Source organism: Neophocaena asiaeorientalis, unplaced genomic scaffold (assembly GCF_003031525.2).
Source record: "Neophocaena asiaeorientalis asiaeorientalis breed wild unplaced genomic scaffold, Neophocaena_asiaeorientalis_V1.1 scaffold72, whole genome shotgun sequence".
NCBI classification, from domain to species: domain Eukaryota; kingdom Metazoa; phylum Chordata; class Mammalia; order Artiodactyla; family Phocoenidae; genus Neophocaena; species Neophocaena asiaeorientalis.
Genome location: NW_020185336.1, coordinates 5602448 through 5625628, shown reverse-complemented (window position 1 = coordinate 5625628; position 23181 = coordinate 5602448). Strand labels below are relative to the sequence as shown.

General features: G+C 41.3%; 1 pseudogene; it reads right to left on the bottom strand.

Annotated features, from left to right (window-relative positions):
• Positions 1–2186: 2186 nt before the first annotated feature.
• Positions 2187–2744, bottom strand: LOC112393560 (transmembrane protein 126A pseudogene; annotated as a pseudogene).
• Between the last annotated feature and the right edge of the window lie 20437 nt (positions 2745–23181).

The following is a 23181-nucleotide window of genomic DNA, read 5'->3' as shown; positions in this document are numbered from 1 at the left end:
TGACTTATCTATCTTATAACTGGTAGTTTTTACCTGTTAATCCCCTCTACCTATTTTCTCCATTCCCCAACCCCCCTCCCCCATGGCAAACACTAGTTTGTTCTCTATATTGATGAGCCTGTTTCTGTTTTGTTATGTTCATTCATTTTACTTTTTAGAGTCCACACATAAGTGATAACATACAGTATTTGTCTTTCTCTGTCTGACTTATTTCACTAAGCATAGTGCCCTCCAAGGTCCATTCATGTTGCAAATGGTAAAATTTCATTCTTTTTTTTTTTCCTTTGGCTGAGTAGTATTCCATCACACACACACACATGCGTATGTGTGTTGTGTATGTATATATGTGAAATCTTCTTTATCTATTTATCATGGAGGTTCCTCAAAAGACTAAAAATAGAACTACTATGTGATCCAGCAATTCCACTCCTGGGTGTATAACTGAGGAAAAATGAAAACACTGATTCAAAATGATGCATGCACCCCAATGTTCACAGCAGCATTATTTACAATAGCCAAGATATAGAAGCAACTCAAGTGCCCATCAACAGATGAATGGATAAAGAAGATGTAATATATAAGCGGTGTTGGGAAAATAGGACAGCTACATGTAAAAGAATGAAACTAGATCATTTTCTCACACCATATACAAAAATAAACTCAAAATGGATTAAAGACTTAAAAATAACACCTGAACCCATAAAACTCCTTGAAGAAAAAAACGGGGATTTAATATTCTTAATTTAACTTCCTATTAGAGACCAAAAGGAATAGAGTGTTAAAATGGACTTGTTATGTCCTTTTTGTGGGTGCACCTCTAAAGGTGCAGAAGGCACGATGGAGGCTCTTAGAAGGTACTGTCACTACAAGAACTTATGTCTGAGACTTTTAAAAACTATTGAGATCTCCTTGTCACTTTCCAAATCTGAAGTGAGAAACTTTCCAAAAATGCAAGGCTAAAGGGACAGGGAGTATCTTTTAATCTACTAGACACCAAGGAAACAGTAGACACTTTTCTAGTAGTGTATTGTCTTTGCAGAGAAGTTTAAACTATTTGGTTTCCCTAAAAATTGAGAGTAGCGGTTTGCAATTGGGTGATGCTAAGTGGGCCCTGATGTGGGGAGGAGAGAACACACAGCCTGGCATATCATTGTGTCACCCACCCAGGAGATGAGTGGGGAAAGTAGAAACTCACCTGTCTTCTTGCTTTGAGTTTTGACTTCTAGATTACAATCACAGAATTCAGACAGCCCTTGGCAAATTGTTATTTGAGCTTGCTGAAATTAGATATGTACATACAGACCTAGTACCAGAGTATACCCTGACGTTTGTATAGTTAGTCTGGCTTTTTCTAGATTCCACAGGATTTGGGGTTCTTGTCTCTACCTTCAGACTTCCATCTGCAGTGTGGAATTATCAGTCCCCAAAGATATGGCTAAGATAATTTCGCCCCTTACAATAAAGGCCAAATGTGTCCCTCTAGCCATTATGTAATATTCTTCTATTGGGGGTACTTGAGATAATATGTGTGAGAAGCTTTATAAACTGTAGAGTGCTATCTAAATAAAAGTTTTGTGGCTATTGCATGGTTAAACTAAGCTTTGCAATGAAAGAATTGGAATTGAACTGCAATTCTCAGTCTGGAGCCCACTGTCAATTAGGTTTATAGTTTCATCAATTTGCTATTTAATTGTTTTAAGTTATCCAAGTGCCAGGCAACGTTCTTGTATTCTTTCTTCCGTAAAGCAGTAGAACAAATACTTAAGTTTAACGTAAAAGTTGACACAGACGGAGGCAATATTTTTGTTTTTAGGACATTAAAAGACAGATATTTGGAGAAATGCTTTTAAAACATTTTGGAATCTGGCTAAGTCTATCCATGGCTTTCACCAGCTGTCCCCCTAATTTGTCTCTCGCAGCTTCTTCCCATCTTCAAGAGCCTGTATTGACGCTCTCCTCATTGATGTCAGTTGGTGCAGCAGCTCCATGTGTGGTCAGGGTTGTTAGAAGTCCAGAGGGGCCCATGTCACTTTATTTTTAGATTCCTTGTGACTTAAAAACATAAGCAATACCATAATAAGGTTAACAAAATTATGGTATATTTTTAAAAATTATGTCTCTTTATTCATACTTAGATGTAGGTTATTTTTACAATCTTTATTTTTGTGTACAGATGTGCTTAACAATTACTGAATTTCTAGGCCAGGTTCAGGTATCTAAAGAGCCTTTATAAGTAATTTATATTGTCTAGACCCAAGGTATGCTGAAAGCCCAGTCTGGAGCAAAATTAGAAATAACATCTTTCTAAAGACAGGTTTAGTCATCCTAATCCAGTAATTTGTTTCCTTTCTCAGGTAGCAGGGCTGAGTTATACCTGGTTAGGCCACCATTCACAAGGGATAGCCAAGAAAACAGGGTACAGGTCACCAAAAACAAGACCAACCAATCCACCATGTGTTATGGTACAGGTTTCACTATGCAAATCACAAAACCTTTGTAAGATACGTGTGCCATCAAAAATGGGATCACTGCCATTGGTAAACCAGCAGCTATATGAGACTGTGTCACAGGTAAGATGCATCAAAAAAGACCATTTGCTATTAGGCCACAGAGAGCAGCATTAAGTCCAATATAAGTTGATCCATTTTCAAGCAGATTCCTTTCTGCTTCCGGAAGTTGGTTAATTTTCCTGGTTATGATATCAAGTTCTCCTTGACAGTATCGTCTGGTTCATGATTTTCCATCTTGAGCCTTACTCTTTCCACCCAGCACTCGCTGCTTCCTCTAGTCTTCTTCAGCCATGCGAGGGCTCACTCCAACCTTTGCTCAACTCATCCAGGTGCAGCCCTCCTTCATCCCTCAAGGAATTCTCAGTCCAGCAAACTGTGCAATCGTATATAATAAATAATTGCACATAATCGTCGATAAGGTCATACAACCAGGAAGTACTTGACACGTAGTCTTTTTTCATAGAGAATGTCAAAACTTCAAACAGAAGTTCTTTCCTGTGTGGAAGCCTAGAGCAAGCAACTCTCCCGACTACTTCATGGGCCCTGAGCACACTGGGCTGGCTGTTCACCTCCCCAGAGACCCATTCTCTGGTTCTTTGAGGTTGCTGGCATATATGCAGCCACACCCTTGTTCACTGTGATTTTCAAGGTGACAGTGTGAGTTGCCATTTCACAACTGGGAAAGCCCCGTTGTCTCCTGGCCCAACAGTGGTGCTGAAGCTTTTTTCAAATCGGTTCTCTCACTTTGAAAGCTCTTTTCATGTTTCAAAACACCAGAGAGAGCAAACTGATGCTAAATTACGTAATCTGTAGAGCAATCAATTGGACTAGGGGAAAAAAAAAAAGTTGGTCTGGTTATTTTGTTCCAGTCTGCACAGATAACACTCAATATCTTAATGGAGCTAAAACACATTACTGTCTAGGAGAGAGAGAGAGAGAGACTACAGTAACAGGTAGTCAATTTTCCCTCCTGAAAAACTTCATTTTGAGAAGACATACATTCTACACAAATCCTAGCTCCTGCTTGCACACTGTAATGCTTCAGTATACTAGGGATTCTTTGACCTCATGAGATACCTCCGCAATCCATGCCTTATATATATCTCCTGTCTCACCAACTCAGAGCAATTGGAAGAGACTGAGAGATTCAGTTCTAAAAAACAAGCCTCATCATAATGGAAAATCCAATTAACTTTAGATATAGGAGACGCATACCAGCAGCAGTGCTGTAATTTTACCTTCTATGAAAATGGCTTAGCTGTTCATTAGGTAGCATGTCAAAAATTAAACGTCAATTATTTTCCTTGTCTCGAGATCTAGCATTATCTGGGGAATTAGAAGACCGACCACTGATATACATTTCAACTAGATGTAATTCCTGAAATCTTTGTTTTTTACTGTTTTATCCTGCATGTTCTGGGATGAGGGAAAATAATTTTCTCTGGGGAACCCAGACTGAACTCCTGTTCAATGGTTTGTAGATTGTGAAATGATGATGCTGATAACGTTGATGTCGTTTTTAGCTTTCCTAAGCGAAAAGTGATATGAAATAGTGATATTATCATGCTTACTGTCTCAGCTGCTTTGTGAGAGAAGTAAGAAAGTGATTGTTATCCCTGCTTACAGGAAGATAAACTGGGAGGCTGCAGGACTGGCTGAAACGTTCATACGTGATGGTTGATGGAGCTGAAACAAAAGCCAGGTCTCGACATCAAGCTCAGTGTCCAGCCTCCATACTGTGCCTTCTCACACTGGCAAAGCTGACACACCCTGGGTTTCTAATGCAAGCCTGATTTTTATTACTTTTTCCAGATGTGCTTAGCTGCATTGAAAAATAAATCTATTCTTTTCCACAAAATGGCGAAGGATAGAAAGATGGTTAAGTCCTAATCCCTGTCCTCTAGAGGGTTAAAACAGTACCACAGGGCTTCCCTGGTGGCGCAGCGGTTGAGAGTCCGCCTGCCGATGCAGGGGACACGGGTTCGTGCCCGTCCGGGAAGATCCCACATGCTGCGGAGCGGCTGGGCTCATGAGCCATGGCCACTGAGCCTGCGCGTCCGGAGCCTGTGCTCCGCGACGGGAGAGGCCACAACAGTGAGAGGCCCGCCTACCGCAAAAAAATAAATAAATAAAACAGTACCACAAATACAAAGCAGAGAAATCATAGACAGCATATTAGAAATATAAGAAAATTATATTAAAGTCTTTCTGAAAGTAGGTAAAATATAAATTATAGGTGTGTAAACACATACTTATAAGTACAAGAGTGATACGGAAGTTTAAGGAGGTCTCTTTTGGTTGGGAGTAAAGAAAGACCAGGGAAAGCAAACGAGGGAAGAGGGGAGGATGATTGGGCTGCACTTCCCTTCCCTGTGGTTTGTTTTTGTTTAGCCAGCCTGCCCTTCCCCAGGCAGAGTTTCTCCAACTTAATGCTGCATGTAAGACTTAGACCGAGGGAAACTTCTTAAAAATGCAGGTTCATGTGTTCACAAACATCTAGATGCCATGGGCCCGCAGTGAGATCTTGAAATCTGCATTTTTAGCAAGGCTCCAGTGGCTGAGAGTCAAGCTTTGGACTTTGAATTGGGAAACAGTGCTTTGAGATCATGCCAGTTATCAGTTTTAAGGAAAGGAGAGTGCCAACTTGGAAGATATAGATGATATAGGAGTCCACGAAGGGTGGTCTTTGCAAGCTCCATCTGACATCATGGGAAAGTAGGACTGAAAGAGGAAAGGAAAAGACACCTCTCAGTAATTAACGAATACAGTCTTCTCCCAGCCCACGTATACTTGGGCACAGCCCTGTGTGCGTGCTTCAGAGAAATCTGACTCCTGACAATGCTTTCCCTGTCCAGCTCCTACATTTCCTCTGACCCTCCTATTGTGCTTCATCTGGGGCACGGCTGCTCTCATTTTCCATTTATGAATAATTTGGGGCTATATTTAGGCATCTCCAGTCATTAGGTACCCACATTTCTGTACACAGCCTATAAGGTTTTATTTTTTTTTTTTAGAATTCTAGAAATTCATGAGAAAGAAAGCTCTTAATATTAGGTCACTTAGTCAATTACCTCCCTTCCTGCCTAATGCAAGATCATTCCCAATAGTCCTGTTTCTAGCTCTGTTGTCTATTTTTAAATGTACTAACTGATGGTGATTCTGCCACTCCCCTCAGGAGACTGTTATCCTGGCCCACCATTCTCAGTGTCAGGGGGCTTTCCCTGGTAATTAGCTCCAACTTGCTATTTCTTCCCCTTCCCATTATCCTTGGTTATCAATTCCCTTGTAACAACATTATTTCTCTCACAGTAGTTCTATATTTTTAGATAGTTTCCACAGTTTCACAAGCCACTGTTAAAAAGAGTTGAGCTACTTAGTATCAGCCCATATCTTAATCAGTCACGCTGTTGGAGGAAGAAGATGGACCTAATGCAAAGGGTCATTGGGTCCTGCTGTGTCCCGCCAAGGCCTGCATTATCTTGTGCCTGCATCTCCGTGCTTGTCTGCATTGATTTTATCAGCCTGAGGTCATCCTCCTCTACAGAGCAGCGTCTCTTGAAGCGTAATGTGTCTAGGTCACGTGAAGGTGTATAAAAAAGGGCCACCTCATTATCTGAAAAATGGGAAGGAGACTGCCTACTTGGTTACATTTCTATGAATGTTAAATGATACCAGGTACACAAATAATTTAGCAAAAATTCCAGCATGCAGTAAATATAATCAAATCCTGAGGCATATGAAGTGGTACTAACATGAATACACCTCGTTCTGTTTTCAGCTTTACCTCATTCTGTTTTCAGCTTTGTTAATTGCTGGTTATATGACCTCATCAAAACTTATGTGCAATGATTAATTATATAATCCTTCACAGTTGCTGGACCGAGTATTCCTTGAGGAGGGGAATTGTGTCTTATTCACCTTTATGCCCAGGGCATCAAACTTAAATGTATCAGCCTAAGTTGTTTTGCCTTCCTGAGCCTCAGTGTTCACTCCTGTGAAATGAGCACGTATGATCTTCCTTTAGGTCAGACATATTTTATGTCCTAGCTTATATCTTCTTAGCCCACATTTTTGCTCCAGCCACTGCTGCAGCTACCTCACGTGCAGAGGAAGAGACCAACGACACCTCACCTCACCTGCACCCCGAGGAATCCTGCCATCACCTAAGAGACATCTGCAAGAGCCTGGGTCCAATCATCCAAGCAGTGGTTCTCACCGGGAAGATTTGGTGATCACAACTGTGGGAGGGAGGTGCCATCGGCATCTACTAGAAAGAGGCCAGGGACACTGTTAACAACCTGCGATGTCCCCAACAAGAAAGAATTGCCCAGCCCGTACGCCAACAGTGCTGCTGTTGAGAAACCCTGACAGAGAGACCCTACAAAAACCTCATCCGAGGAAGATGCCTCATAAGATACACTCCTTTCTCTCGTGTTCAGACACTGTCCCCTTCACCGCTCTGGACCGGATCCATCAGAAGGTTATTTCTCTGCTCTATAAGTGCATACATGAATACAGCAGATTTATACTAATAAGGTGTGTGTATAATAGCAGAACATTGGTTCCTATCCTGTGGTGTCAGAGCTGTAATGCTAGGAATGTTTAGGTCACAGCACCACCACAGGGGGATACATGCTCCTTGCTCCGGGAAGAAACAGCACAGCTAAAGAATTGCAATACAGAAACTAAGGGAACAAGTGTAGATCTTGAGGGTACTCATATATGAGGTTAGAGTGTAAGGCTGGAGAGGGGAGAATTTATTGACATTGGAACACTCTCCCATGATAGAGGGCTCGATGTCTTAGCAAGGACAAAAAAAAATTGGTCCTAATACACTGCTGGGATCATTCTTTGAAGCTTGGACCTGACCAAAGTAAATCAGGTATAAAAATGCTTTGGCAGAGTATTTGGGAAAAGGATCAAAAGGCTCAGAGAGAGAGATGGGAATGCTGTAATAGATTTATGTTAGATCAAAGAAACCTCCACCTGACTATGATCTCTGAGGAGGCCCAAAAGACTCTCTTCCACTCAGTCAGTAAAGAATGCATGGGGGCTTCCCTGGTGGCGCAGTGGTTGAGAGTCCACCTGCCGATGCAGGGGACGCGGGTTTGTGCCCCGGTCCGGGAGGATCCCACATGCCGTGGAGCGGCTGGGCCCGTGAGCCATGGCCGCTGAGCCTGCGCGTCCGGAGCCTGTGCTCCGCAGCAGTAGAGGCCACAGCAGTGAGAGGCCCACATACCGAAAAAAAAAGATTGCATGATGAAGGGAAGCACAACATGGTGGAGAAGCTTGGCTGTGGCTGCTGACTGATGGTGAGAGATACTATATTGGAACTGGTTTCCCTGATATTACTGGAATTGATAGGATTCTAAAATAGCAGAGGCAATTTAGTCTCTACAGAAATAGGGTGGACATCATTATTGAAATGGACAGCAAGGCCAGAGTGACAATCAGAGTGCCTTAACCCACAGGGATCTGTGGGAATTGTTAATAGATCATGGGAGCAAGATGGATGGGCAGCCAACTAGAGTTTTGTGTCATCTGTGTAACCAGGAATTGAAATTCAGCAAGCAAAAAACTGGTGTCAGCCACCGTGATGGAAAAATCACACGCTCGCTCATTTTCTAGATCTAAGTCAATTCTCAGACGCTGAGCTCAGTCTCAAACCAGAGCTCACTGACTAATGAAGAGGCTAGGTCCCCTCAAGGAAGAATCCTGAAATACCACTGTAATTATATGTAGTAAATATTCCCTGATTCCCAAAGGAATCTGAAATTAGTTACCAGAATAAGTATGTACTGGGGAAAGAAGAATACCCAGACCATTCAAGGGGCTGTTAGGCACAGGGTCTGAGTTGACTCTGATAGCAAGAAATCTAAAATGCCACTGGACCCTTCATTAGAGAAGGCTCATGTAAGCCAGATAATGAGTGGACTCCTGGCCCACATCCATCCCGGAGTGGTCCAATGGGTCCACAGACCATCTGTGCAGTTATCGCCCGTTCCCGCAGTTCAATCAAGATTTGTTCTTTGGCCAAAGGAATAAGGGCAACAGTGTCTGCAAGGGGCAAGAGGAAGTCCCTAAATCTGCAGTATTATGTCACAGACAGAATTTCAGAAATTAGCACCACTATCAAAGATTTGAAGGATGCAAGGATACCCACTTCAGTTTACCTATTTGGCCACTGCAAAATTTACAGAGATCATGGTGAATGACAATGGACCAAAATAAACATAAACGAGTGGTCATCACAATCACAACTGCTATACCAGGTGTAGTATTTTCCTAGAACAGATTATCACAGCTTCTGGCACTTTTGAGTAGAAAAATGTATTTTTTCTCAATCCCCATAAATAATAAGGATCAAAAACAGTTTGCTGTTATGTAGAAAAGTCCATAGTATTCACTGTCTGTCTTACCCCAGAACCAGGTTAAATCTGTTCTCTGTCACAATATAGTCCACAGAGACCTCGATCGTCTTGATATTGCACAGAACCTGCATGATTGCTGGTTGACAACGCTGATGGTGCCACGGTGATCGGACCTGGTGATCAGAAGGCAGCAGGTATTTAGATTGTCCTGGTAAGACACATACATGCTAGAGGGTAGATGATAAAACCCTCAAAGTTTCAAGGACCCACCACATGGATGATGTTTTTAAAGATCCAATGAATGGGAACATGTGGGAAATTTTTTAATATAAATGACAAATTGTTGACCTACACGTCCTATCACTAATAAAGAGGCACTGCACGTGGCAGGCTTATTTGAATACTGGTGTCAACACATACCATACATAGTCGTACACTGTGAACCATTTATTGGTGTCTTGGAAGGCTGCCATATACCAAGGTGTGGTATATGCTGCCCAGAACAGGCAAGGACCCTATAGCAGGTCCAGACTGCAGTCCAAGCTGCCCTGATGCTCAGGCAGTATGACCTAGAAGATGGATAGTGCATTAGGACGCTGTATATAGTCTCTGTCAAACCTCAATATGACCTTGCTGGAAAAAACAGTGAAAATCTTATCTACTTGTACACAGATATGGCATCTAGATAAATGGATTTGTTTGCCATGTTTAAAAATAAAATGATCTGCTTTAGTTGAAGCCATTAGTGCTCATGAATAACTGAATTTGTACTTAATTCTTCGCATATATACTTAAATTACATATACATTGTATCATGTTAAGGAACCAGAGTTAGCCCAGGTATCTCAGCCCTGGTAGCAAAATCAAAGCTGTAACTGTAGTTAGGGGTTGAGAACTGATACCAAATGGCTAAATCCAATTATGTTTTCTGCTATGTGATTGGGCCAGCGCAGTGTTTAAATTAAACATCAAAAAACAAAGCCAGGGAATGCCTTTAGTAGGAGCGTGGACTCTCTAGTCTGCCATGGGCACCTCCATTTCCTCTGTCTTACATCCACCCAGCCTACTTTTATCTGCATAGTCCTGAAGACTACTGAGTTTGAGGTTCCTTTTCTACACAGGGAGTATTCTTCCTGATATTTATCTCATACCTTGCAGTTTCTGCCTCATAGTAGCACTAAGTAAATATCTGTTGAATGAATGAATGGCTGCATCGATGCACATATGCATTTTGTGTAGAGGAGGAAAAAGCACCTTGGACAAAGGGTCAGGTTCTGGTCCAGGTTGTTTTGTTTCACATACCCTACTTTGAGTCTCTGACTCTTACGTCTCTTTTAAAGTGAAGGGATCAGGCTAGATGAACAATAAGGCCATCTTGAGATCTCAATTCTGTTATCCTTGACTGTCTTTAAGTGTACGCGTTCACGTGTAATTGTATTGTTCCCCAATTTCAGGGAACACTATTCTGTATTATGTTAAATGTACAATAAATTTTTCTTTCAAAAAAAAAAAAAAAGCCTCAATATATAAGAGTCCCAGCACAGACCCTGGGTTCTGGAGCAAGGTCAAACCTTCGAAGACACAGGACTTCTCGCCATTTTGAGAGCAGCTCCTGGCATGCTTTTGAGCCCTAGTAGAGACTAGGACATCAAGAGTGACTAAGCACCTGGAGCTGCCTATGGTGAGTGGGATTATGAGATCCACAAAGTCATAAGGCTATCCAGGAACAGAAGCAAACCACAGTATGACGTAAATAGTACATTACATGCGGGACTGGATTGAGCAGGTCCAGAGAGCACAAGTAAGTTGCATTAAGCATGTGGCCTCGACTTCCTCACGACTTTCCTCTGTTGCACTGATGCCTTCCTTCAGCTACACCCACGCTCTCGTGGAGGCTTCCCTATGACCAACTTACAGAGGAGGAAATGTTTGAGCCTGGTTCACAGATGGATTAGTGCGATGCATTTATGATAGCTGAAAATGTACAATACAGCCCCACTCAAAGGTGGCCTTGAAGGTAAGTGGAAAAGGGAAGTTTTCCCAGCAGGTATAACTCTGAGCAACACACTTGGTTATATACCTTGTATGCAGGGAGAAACTGCCTAAAACACAGATATACACAGCCTCCTGGGCTGACAGAGGGCTTTGTTGATTGGTCAAGATCCTGAAACGAGCACGATTAGAGGCTTAGAGACAAGGAAGTTTGAGAAACAGGTTTATGGATGAATCTTTGGCAGAGGGACCAAAGCATATATGGGTATTTGTGTCCTGTGTTAATGGCCGCTGGGAACATTCTAGAGTGTTCAGAGAGGTTCTGGACAATCTGGTGACTAGGCTGACTTGTCCAGTGCATATCAGTCAGCTTCTGACCTCAGCCACCCCAGTGCTAGCACAGTAGTCCCATGAATGTGGCAGCCTTGGGGGCAAGGATGGGCTCTCTCCCACTAAGACAGATGTAACTACTGCCACTGCTGAACTCCTAAGATGCCAGCTGCAGGTCTGCAATATGGTGCTTCAATACAGAAACATCCCTCAAGGAGGCCAACTATGTGGTGACAAGTGGGTGACATCCTAGAAGGGCAGTAATACATCCTTACACTTGCTTTGATTATGAGTTTGCTTTTCCTATCCAAGCCTCCTCAGCTAGCATCATCTGAGGGCTTGAAGAGTGTACGGTTTACAACATAGGATCCCAATGACATTGCCTCAGATCAAGGGACGTGTTTTACAGCGAAGGTAAATGAAATGAGTGGGTGGCGAGAGAATCCTCAGACCCTACCATAGACCACAACACTCTGAAGAAGCCAGTCTAGTAGAATGAGAATCACCTATTAAGTGCCCAGCTAGGAAGCCAGCTTGGGGACCACATCCAGCAAGGTTGGACGCTGTCCTCCAGGACTCTCTATGTGCAGTGAACCCAACATGTGGTGACATGTAACTAGAATACAGGGGCCTGAAAAACAGAAGGTGGAAGTAGGATTGTCCCCTCGCGTTACCACTCCTAGTGACCCACTTTCAGAATATGTGCTTCCTGTCCCTAGGTCCTTAGGCCCTGCTGCATTAAAAGCCCTGAGTCCAGGGCTTCCCTGGTGGCGCAGTGGTTGAGAGTCTGCCTGCCGATGCAGGGGACACAGGTTCGTGCCCCGGTCCGGGAAGATCCCACGTGCCGCAGAGCGGCTGGGCCCGTGAGCCCTGGCCGCTGAGCCTGCGCGTCCGGAGCCTGTGCTCCGCAATGGGAGAGGCCACAACAGTGAGAGGCCCACGTACCGCAAAAAAAAAAAAAAAAAAAAAAAAAAGCCCTGAGTCCTGGCACTAGGGGTGAAGTTGGAGGGTAGATGCAGAAAGGCAGAAAGAGTTCCACTGAATTTAAAGCTATGACTACTATGTATTTTGTCATTTGGGGCCTCTCAAATGGATGGACCAACAAGAAAAGAAGTTGCCCACACTGGTAGGGCAACTGACTCTGATTACCATCAAGAAATTTGGTATTTCTGGATGATATCACTGATATGTGGAATCTAAAAATACAACAGACTAGTGAACATAACATAAAAGAAGCAGACTCACAGATACAGAGAACAAACTAGTGGTTGCCAGTGGGGAGGGGGAGAGGCCACATAGGGGTGGGGAAGTGGGAGGTACAAACTATTGGGTGTAAGAGAGGCTCAAGGATGTATTGTACAACACGAGGAATATAGCCAATATTTTGTAATAACTGTAAATGGAAAGTAACCTTTAAAAATTGTATAAAAATTTTTTTAATCTTTTTTTTTTAAATTAGATATTTGCTACACAATGGTGGCATGAAGGAATACAGCTCTAACCTAGGATGTTCACTGGGGCTTCTCTTGATGCTTCCATGCAATTCCAGCAAACAGCCTAACAAACGTAAAGCAACTAAGAGATCCAGATTCTGGAGATAAATGCTCAAACCAGGAAATACAAGGAAGTTAACACCCTCTGGAGCAACCTTTGGCCAAGTGGGGGGAAAGGAAGCTGGTGGATAAATAGTTTCCTTCTCCTATTTCAGGTGGATAAGCCTGAGGCAGAGCCTACATAGTTCCGCAAAAGGCACCCAGGCAAATTGAGCCCTAGTTCTCCAGGTTGGTAACCAACTCAATACTGTATCCTGAGATTAGCTTTCCCTCCTCCCCCATTTCACTCTTCCCAGCACCCTCAGTCTTGTTCCCTGTGATAACTTCCCAAAATCAACTACCCACACTAAGTCACTGTCCCAGGCTCTGCTTTTTGGAAGAAGCCCAAAGTATTATTGTGACAACCTCCAAGAGTATTACTGTGAATATCTAATGAAATAGCCTAGAGCTGGGGTAGAATATTGGGGGGGAAAAGTACAAGAACTTAAATATATCCTGGTAATTTTTCTAAAGCCCAAGGATAAAAATAAAATTCTTCAAGCTTCCAGGCAGAAAATAACAATAATAACAACAGGCCACCTGGAAAAGAAAAAGAAATCAGACTGATATTGAAAAATCTCATCTGTAACACTAAAAACTAGAAAATAGTAATGTTTGCAAGCAAGAAGGATGTGACTCTAAGATTCTATAGCCAACCTATCCTTGTGTGACAGCAAGAGACAGACATTTTCAAATATGTAGGGATTTCAGAAAGTCCCACAACAGGAAATCTCTAACCAGAGGAAACTGCAAAAATAACTCAAGGGAATGGAATACATGGTATATAAGAAATAATGGTAAGTATTGAAATCCGTAAAATGGACACAAATCTAGCTATAATGATGATGTATCATTAACTTTTATGATGGTTAAGAAAATTCTTAAAATAGAAGAAGTCTAATATTAAAAACATAAGTACCTATTTCATGTGCTACCACAGTGCCAGGGATAGGGTAAGTATTAAAAACCAATTTGTTCTCTTCCTTACCTGTTATTTCTTGTCATCATGAAACACACATACAAGCAAAAGAGTGCATATATAACATATGGCATAGATAGAGTTTAAAAAATAATAATGATAGAAAAAAAAATCTGTGCTTCTTCCCCCTAGCTTAAGCTTTATCTTCCCGCTTTTTCAATATGCTTTATTTTTGTAGCGAAGCCTTCTGTTTTTCACAATGGAAAAGTTCTCAACTACCTTTTTAAAAATGTTTTAAGTTTTAAAATTTTTAATTGTAATTTTCCTTACATTTTATTTCCTTCTTTAAGTAACAAGGCTCTAGAACAAATCCCTGCTACCACCATTAGCTGTATAAACTAGACCCAGGGACTAGATCTCCTTGAGCCTAAGTTTCCCCTTTCGTAAAATCCTCACCTTCCCCACAGAAGCATCACTGGAAGTGTGGAGGGAGGACATAATTACTGTGGAAGATGTGCTCCATAATGTATAACTACTACTGTTACGGTTTCCCCTAAAATAGAGAACAAAAGAGCATATACGTAAGAGAAGCACCTGGAATAAAACCATCCATCCACAGTGTGTCTGTTCCCCAAAGCTCATGCTATCAATTCTGCAGAAACGCTTGCACAGGACTGGTTTTCTCGGGCTAACCTTTCTTTAGTCTTCCGGATCTGGCATATCCTGTTTCACTCTCTTTACCACTAAAAAACTGTGCTCATCAATACACTCTTTTGCTCTTTTATCCCTTTTAAAAATCCAACACATGAAGGAATCACCATTGAGTTCCATAAATTGCCTGAAGGAAAAGCTAAAATAAACAAATGTATCTGCTGCAAGGTGCCAGCAGTAAATTTTCAAAATAGCTCTGTGCAATGGGCAGAATTAACTTTCCTTTTATTCTTCTGGCAGCATGTCTTTGTAGAGTTTGGCAGAGACATTTAACAGAACAAAACTTTATTTTCTCCTTGTACTGGTCTGACACTGTCAGCCTGAGCATTTTTGGGGATGACCCGGTGCACCCGGAATGGGCTCTGTGAGCTCACAGGAGGCAGGAACAATGGCCTGTAGGCGGCTGAAGAGGGCAGCCCTGCAACTTGGAGCCACACCAGCCCTGCTGGGAAGGAAGCCTATCCGTTTATCAAATTGACAGCAAGGCAGCGAAGGGAGCAGCTGAAGCACCCTTCGCCAAGGACAGGCATCATGCAGAAAAATACATCATTGCTGCTAGTGAATGAATGTATTTCTGGTTCAATGGTTGGACCATATCACTAGCCATCTAAGGTAATGGCCAGTAAAGAATGACCAACAGTCACATCCTTCAAACAAAGCTGAAAATAGGTTTATCTAAAGCGAGTTATTGGGTTGGAGTCAGACTTGCTGGCCTTGTAGAATGAACGGAACCCTGACTAGCATCTCACGTCCATTCCAGAATCTGTTAAGGGCCTCACCCTAAAGAACACCCACCGAACCGTGGCCTTTTCCTGAACATGACTCAAGGTTACCCAGCTTTAGCTTAGAACCTCCTCTTTTCCACGTGGTTCAAACTACACTGGCAAGAAGCTATCATGTTCAGACAGATTTCAACTGAGCAAATTCTGCAAGGCAATTCTGGAGACGCTATCACTGCCTCTCAGAAGAGTAGTTTCCAATGTATTTTTAAACAGGATGAGAAAATTTTTCACTATTTCTAGCTCCTATTTCACCATCACTACAAAAAGCCAATTTGCTTGGGAAAGGCAATGTTACTACTAAAATATTGAAGGCAGAATAATGTGTTGTCACTCATCTCCATATTATACACTTTCCTAAAATCGAATGCCTCTGTTTATAGCACCATCACTATTGCAATATGACAATGTTACATATATTTATGTGGTTATTTGCTTGATGTTATTCCCACCATCAAACTGTAAACTCCATGAAGCCAGGTGATGTCTCTTTTTGCTCACCTATTCCAGTCCCTCGTATGCAGAACGTAACCAAAACATGTTTGTTGAATGAGTATTATTTAGCAGGATGATTTGTAACGATTTTTATATTAGTTACCCATGATGTGCTCAGAATTGGATAATACATAAAAGAACCAGCAGTGTAGCCTCCAGTCTTGAGAAGTTTACAGTCTAAGGTTGTTCTCAGGAACAGTGTTTTAGGTAACTAAGCACTCACACGCCCCACCCCAGCCTTCCCAGTCCATTGCTTTCCCGTTGCATTGATCACCTTCTAGCATACTATCCAATTCACTTCTTTGGTTTTTGCACTGTCTCCCCTCACTGGAATGTCAAGTCCAGGAGCAGGAGTTTTTCAACTGTTTTGTCTGTGGATGTTGTCCCTGTACCCAATAATCATACTAATTGGTCATTTCCTCGTCTTTAGAATACTTGTGTATTTCTAACCTGGCTATCTTTTCTCTCTGACCTTATCTCCTACCTAACTTATGCCATTCTACATGGAGGGCTTCATTGTTCCCCAATCGGCCCAAGCAGCTCCAGCCTTGGGGTCTTTGCACTTGCCAGCCCTTCTCAGTAGGAGGCTTTTTCACCAGTTACCCTCATGCTCACACCCTTACCTCCTTCAGATCTTTATTCGAAAGTCACCCTGACAGCAGGGTCTCGCCTGATAATCTTGATTAAATTTGAACCCCTTCCCTGCAAGACACACATACAGTCTTGGAACTTGCCAACCTCCTGCCCTGGTTTTTCTCCATGACACCCATCACAGCCTAATATACAATGTTAGTTCTTTGTTGTCTGTTGGTCTCCCTCCCTCCCCTCCCACAGACACACAAATTCTAAGCTCCATGAGGGCAGACACTATCCTCTCCCTTGCTCACTGATATTTCCGCAAGATCTAGAAAACTGTGTTACACTTGGCACTCAATAAATATTTGTTGAATAGATGAATTATTGTAAAGGCAATTTTTATACGTGAAACACCAGTTTTTAGAGTGTTCCACTTTAGTTCAGAGAGCACACACATGATTATAATAAGATGTTTGAATTTCAAGTAAGGAGTTGAATATGAAATAAAAGATATAATATGAAGTAGGTGGCTTGGAAAGGTCAAGTAATACAAGGTATACGTTTGCCTTTTGATGAATACACTGCTAGAGTTTAGGTTGTTGATAAATTTTGGCTTGAAAATCTCTAAGCAGTTGTTTGCTATCATATGCTATTTTTGAAGGCAGCAATCAAAACATACACGCGCACGCACACACACACACACACAAGATTACGTCTGGTGCCCAGGGAAAATGAGAGGAAATGACTTTTAAATGGCTAAGGAAAGTATTCATGATTTATTAGTTCAGTGGAAGAGCAGAGCGGGCATCCACTTAACAAAGTGGGCAGAATCAACCTTAACCAGGTAGATGTCAATATGGAGACTCATTGACCAAATACCTACAGTTACAGCTGTGTGATTATGAACGACCCTGAGAATCAGAAACTTCAGAGTAACACTACAAGATCTTCCTCTTCCTTTCCCATCAGCCTGGAGACAGGAAATTTGCAAGGAATAATTTTCTCCATGTGAAACTCAGTCCAAAGTATACATTCTCCCTCCACCCAGGGACTCGAGAGTAGGATTTGGAAGGGAAGAAGCGATTGTTCTCTCGAATAGAATCACATCACTTCAGAGCACATACTTGCATAATCATGCCCTCCGATCGCAGCGTTTTAGGAAGGAAAAAACTGAACAAAGCCAAAAGCTCCTCAGCTAACTTGGAGGGAATACCCCAACCAGCCTCAAGATCCCTGAAGCCCATACCAGTGTCCCTTCTGCACGCAGGAGTGTCATTGCTGGTGTCCCAGTTAGATCTCCAGAGAAGCACTCATTTCAGCCCAAATAATGCATGCATTCAAATCTATATATGCATGGTAGAGAGACAGAGGGATAGACATAGATAAATACAGATGCACTACATGTAGAAAATCAGTGTCATAAACTTCATTGATCTTGTTTGTTTTTTAATAAAGGAGAAAATAGAAAGTTTCTCATAATCTCATAGCCCTGATAACACCTGTTGATATTTAAATCCTTGTATTTTTAATGCTTTTATGTCTTCCACCTTAATAGTATTTAGTCACAACTTCTTGACCAGTTTCTATGTACCAGGTCCTGTCGTAGGTGATTTATTTATTTCAACCTCACAGCAACCCTATGACGTAGGTATTATTAGCCCCATTTTACAGAGGAAGGGATGGAGTTCAGGAAGTTTACTCAGAAAGTAACTTGGCCAAAGCCAAACAGCCCAGGTATGGCTGGGCCTATTCTCAAACCCAAACCAACCTCCAAGGCCAGTGTTTTTCCTACTGCCCCTCACTGCATCCCCATATTCCCTCTGGGAAAAAAAAGCCCCATTTCCTTCCTCATCCAAGATAGATACTTAAACCCTATATTTATGAGGACAGCTAACAATATCTCAATTACGGTCACTCTATTTAGCTAACAATGAAGTAACATCATTAGTATTTAAATAACAAACTTTACTTCGGTTTAAAAACCATGTAAGATGACTTTATTTTTCACCCATGCATTTGACAATCAACCTGAGCAAAACCCTCCAGGCTGGGAGTGGTGATTCTCCTGCTGCCAGTTGAAGACTTTTAGCCTCATGCGGAGAAGCAAGAATCTCAGTGATTTTTCTTGTCCCTTGCCTGCCTAGAATGCTTTCCTCCAAACAGAACAGATTTGTAGATTTGTAAGGGAAGGTTGGCTGAACCAGGAAGACATGGTGGCTCCTTCTGGAATAAACAGGCCATGCTGGGAGGAGACTGGGCCATGTTCTTCCCAGAGGTGGCAGGTAAATCACCAGGGCTTGGCCCCAAAATGTGGCTGGGATTTCAAGCACAGCACCTCTCAGGAGGCAGGCAGAAATGTCTGTGTTCCTACAGATTTCTTCTCAAGTTCTTTGGCTGGTGAATAATGCGACTTAAAGAGGTTCCTGGAGTCTTTCCAGAAATAGCCAGTGGGCCAGAGTGGGGCTGTCAGTCTACCTCCTGGGATCCAAACTCTGAAAGAGCAGGAGATAGCTTTCCAGAGCTCCACCCCCATCAGCTCTGATTGGCATCTGCATTCTTTCTGGGGGAAACCTGCAGGTGGAGGCCCAGAGAGGGAAGGAAATCTTTGGGTCTGCTCTTTACCCATTGTCCCATCATTCTGGCGACTGCCAGCCTTTCTTTTTTTAAGCATTAAACACATAAACAGCATTGCTTTATTTTTCTTTAAAGGAGATAATGCTCTTTTATAAAGGAAAAAAAAAAAAAAAAAAAGCTTGTTTCTGGCTTCCAAAGGAAATGAGATGTTTAGTTTTGACTTCAAACTAAGCGGTTTCAGAATGTGCAAAGTGAGCTCTGCCTTTCTTAAGTTATCCTAGTTTTCATTGTCTTATTCTCACACTGACAGAGAATGCAATTACTGCCACCCTTTTTTGACTAGCTAGCTGGCTCGTTCTTATGAAAATGTGAACCGTAAGTTGAAGAGGCTACTTGGCAGGTCTGTTTATAGTGAGCTCTTCCATACCATAGGTCACTAAAATGTCCTTGGGAGGATCTCCTTGTAGTATTTCTGTTGTATTTTTCTCAGAAGCCACAATCTATTCAATTGCTTCTACCAGACTACATAACATAATTCATTCCATGAGATTTTCTTTTTAATAGTTTTCACTTCAACCCATCTTATTTCTACTAGTTATATTCGAATGTATACACATTACAACTCACTGTTGATTCCCAGCAGCCGGTCTCAAACAGTCTCAGACGTACCACAACCAAATACATTTATCCATCCATATGTATACATACATATAGATCTGGTAAGGTTAGTGCCCTCAATCATTTGGCATCAACGCTCTCTGCTTTGAGGAATTCAGAATGATATTTGTAGAATGTATTCATAAATGGAAACATAGATAACAGTTATTCTGCAGAATACAAGATATTATCTCTATATTAACTGGCAGAACAATATAGATGCTAATAAATGCAGTTCACTGAAGTTCAGCATTATTGATGTTCTTTTTATTTTCTTTGTTCAGTTTCTTCCTCAAATTAAAATGCTTTGCTAAATATGGTCTTGTGTATCAAATTATTTCTCAATCATTTAGAATGTGGGTGTACATATTACTGTTTCCTATTTACTGAATTCAATCACAAGTATTTAAACATGTATAGAAGCTAAGAGAAAAGATAATACCTCTTAGTATTATCTTATCTTCAAACACATTGTCTTTTTAAAACTCATTTTATCACTAAATAATACGTAGAGCTTTGTAGAACAGAAAGCACACTCCTCATTATGGAGAAAATTAGTCACAAAGAACTCAAACAAGTTGATATGCAGTCACTGATTCGTTAACAAATGGAACTCAAAAGTCCTATTACTGGGCTTCCCTGGTGGCGCAGTGGTTGAGAGTCCGCCTGACGATGCAGGGGACACGGCTTCGTGCCCCGGTCCGGGAGTCCAAAAAAAAAAAAAAAAAAAAAAAGTCCTATTACTTTCATGTGATTTTTTCCATATGCAGACAGATGGAAAGCTGTAACAAACTTGGGTCAAAAATGTCAACTCTCAGGGAGAATACAGTCGGCCCTCTGTATCCACAGGTTCCACATCCACAGATTCAACCAACCAAAAATAAAAAATATTCGGGGAGAAAACCCCAGAAAGTTCCAAAAAGCAAAACTTTTGCTGCACCAGCAACTATTTACATAGCATTTACATTGTATGTACAACAGTTTACATAGCACTTACACTATATTAGGTACTACAGTCTAGAGATGAGTTTAAGTATACGAGAGGATGTGTGTAGGTTATATGTAAATACTATGCCATCTTTTATAAGGAACTTGAGCATCCATGGGGGCTCCTAGAACCAATCCCCCATGGCTACCAAGAGACACAACTGTAATTTTTAAAATATAAAAGCCTATACCTGATATCTTCTTCAGTATACTACTATGCTTAATGCTAAAAAGAAACAAAATGTTCCTTCATGTAGATATATCCCATAACATTCTAAATAATTCATGTTCCTTAACACAAGTAGACCAAAATCTAGCTTTCCTTATGAAGTACACAGTTTTCCAAAGCAAGTTGGGAACTGGCTTTGTGAAGCCATAATAGCTTCTAGAAGATTTCCTCTGTGACATCTGTATGCTATGCTTAGCCATATGGCAGTATACCATTGCCAGTGAAGATGCCTGGGTAAGTAATCCCTCCACGGGCTCACAAGCTCTGCCCTGCATAACGAACCTCTGCTGGACCACTAGTGAGAAGAGAATAGATGATGTCAGAATTCTGAAAGAAATCACAGAATCTCTAGGTTGTAAGAGACCTTAAATTTCATCCAGTCCCACCATATTGAAGTAACCTGCAAGCATCCTTGAAAAGCATTTTAAAGTAAGATAATATTACAAATTCAGGAAGGATAATGGCAGATAAACCACCATAGCAACCAGAGGTAAAATGCTTTAAGAACACCAAAGAGAATGCTATTGGAACTCAGAAAAAGCACACCAAAAAGTTCTTGTTCCTCTTTGAAAGGTGAGAGGTAATAATCCCTTCAACATTTTCCAGTATTTCTGTAATTCAAGGGCAGGTGTTACAGATTTTGAATTGCTTCTTTCTCACTCATTTATTCAATAATATTTACGTAGTGCCTACCACGTGAAAGATAATCTATCAAAGTGAAGATTAACATTTATGACCACTACAAAAGTCATTTCTGTTCCCAGAAAAATCTCCACTCAAATTTTTTTTACCATGTTCCACATACATGACCACAGATCATACACACTTCCACTTTTCTGAAGAGGAAAATATTCCATAATAACAAATATTAAAGGAAAATCTCATGAAAATGATAAAAATTTTAGAAATCCTTACTAACTCACTAGTTACTGTTACTAGAATAAACAAAATCTAATAGATACCTGAACCCAGATATAAAACACCAGAGTATTGGTTAGCATGAGTAAAGAGGAGAGAATTAAAAGCATGAGGAAATGAAATCATGTGAAAATGTTAAAGTAGGTGGTGCGGAAAATTTCATTTAATGGCCTATAGGAAGATTATGAAAGTGCAAAGAGTAGAGAGAGGGAATTTTGCGAGGTTTTCTCTGACAAAACCTGAGCTGTGAGTCCCTATCACCCTCTGCTTCCCCAGATAAAGGGGTTGCTGACACTTCTCTCCAGGACTAGAGCTGGGGGCTTCAACAGGACCTCTCAGAGATGTCAGGTCCTTGAATATAGAAGGCTTAGTAGACTGGAACCAGACTCATCTGATAAACTTCAAGCAGCCTATGGCAGCACAGAGAGGGCTACAGCTGGGATATAAATACACTACTGCCCAGCACTGGGTCAAACAGCATGTTCCAGGGACCCAGTGTAGAGCCTGTAATAGGAATGCCAGACCCGGAGTATGTGAAATGGAATTCTGTCTAAGAGAGCAGACTGCCAAGGTGAAGGGAGCACAGGAGTAAGAGGCTGAGTGCAGAACACAGGGGTGCAGGGTATCATGAGTGTTCTTGGCAAGTCTATGTACCCTGAGTCCTAGATCTTTAGCATTAATTCTCCATGACTCTAACTTGCAGACATTAGAGCCAAGACCATTCTGTCAGGTTGGCACCTCCACAGACTATGGGATGTAGAGTAATAAGCAGATCACTAAGATTGTCAAGTCAATACAGCAGACTAAAGTGACAGAGAAGGACTCTCCCTCATGAAAAAATTAAACAAAAGACAAAATTTGGACACACAGTAAAATTTCAAATTCAGAGTGTGAAATCTCTGAGCATGAAAAAAGGAGCCAAAGTCAGAGAATTGAATAGGAGCTTCAACCAAAGCAGCTCATAGTTTATACCCTTAACGGATATAGAACTTAATAGGCACAAGCAGAGGGGTTCAAAATGTCATTCCATGAGTGCATAGAGAAAACATAGACCTACAGAAGATGTCTCACTGGTGACAAAAGCTGCTGGAGTGCAATGAAGTAACATTTTCAAAGTGGTAAAGGGAAATTACTACCTACCAATTAAACTCTGTCAAATGAAGAGAAATAAATATAAAGACTGAAAGAGTTTACTACCCATAGAAGCTTACTGAAAAAAATTACTAAATAACATTCAGCAAGAATAATAGTAACTCTAGAAGAAAAGAATGGATGCAGGAAATAATGATGAGGAAAAGAAGCTGGTAAGCATGTTTGTAAATCTAAATTAACTTCAGATACAAAACAATGATAATATTAACTAACATGGTGGCTTTGATGCAAGAAAAAACGAAAACACTAGATGATAATTTGGAATATATTGTTCAAGAGGAAGATAGAGAATTCGGATAAAGTTACATTAGTTAAGTCAGGTATACATGTTAAGAACTTAAGGAATACTACTAAAAAGAATAAAAGCCAAATGTGTAATTACCAAATGA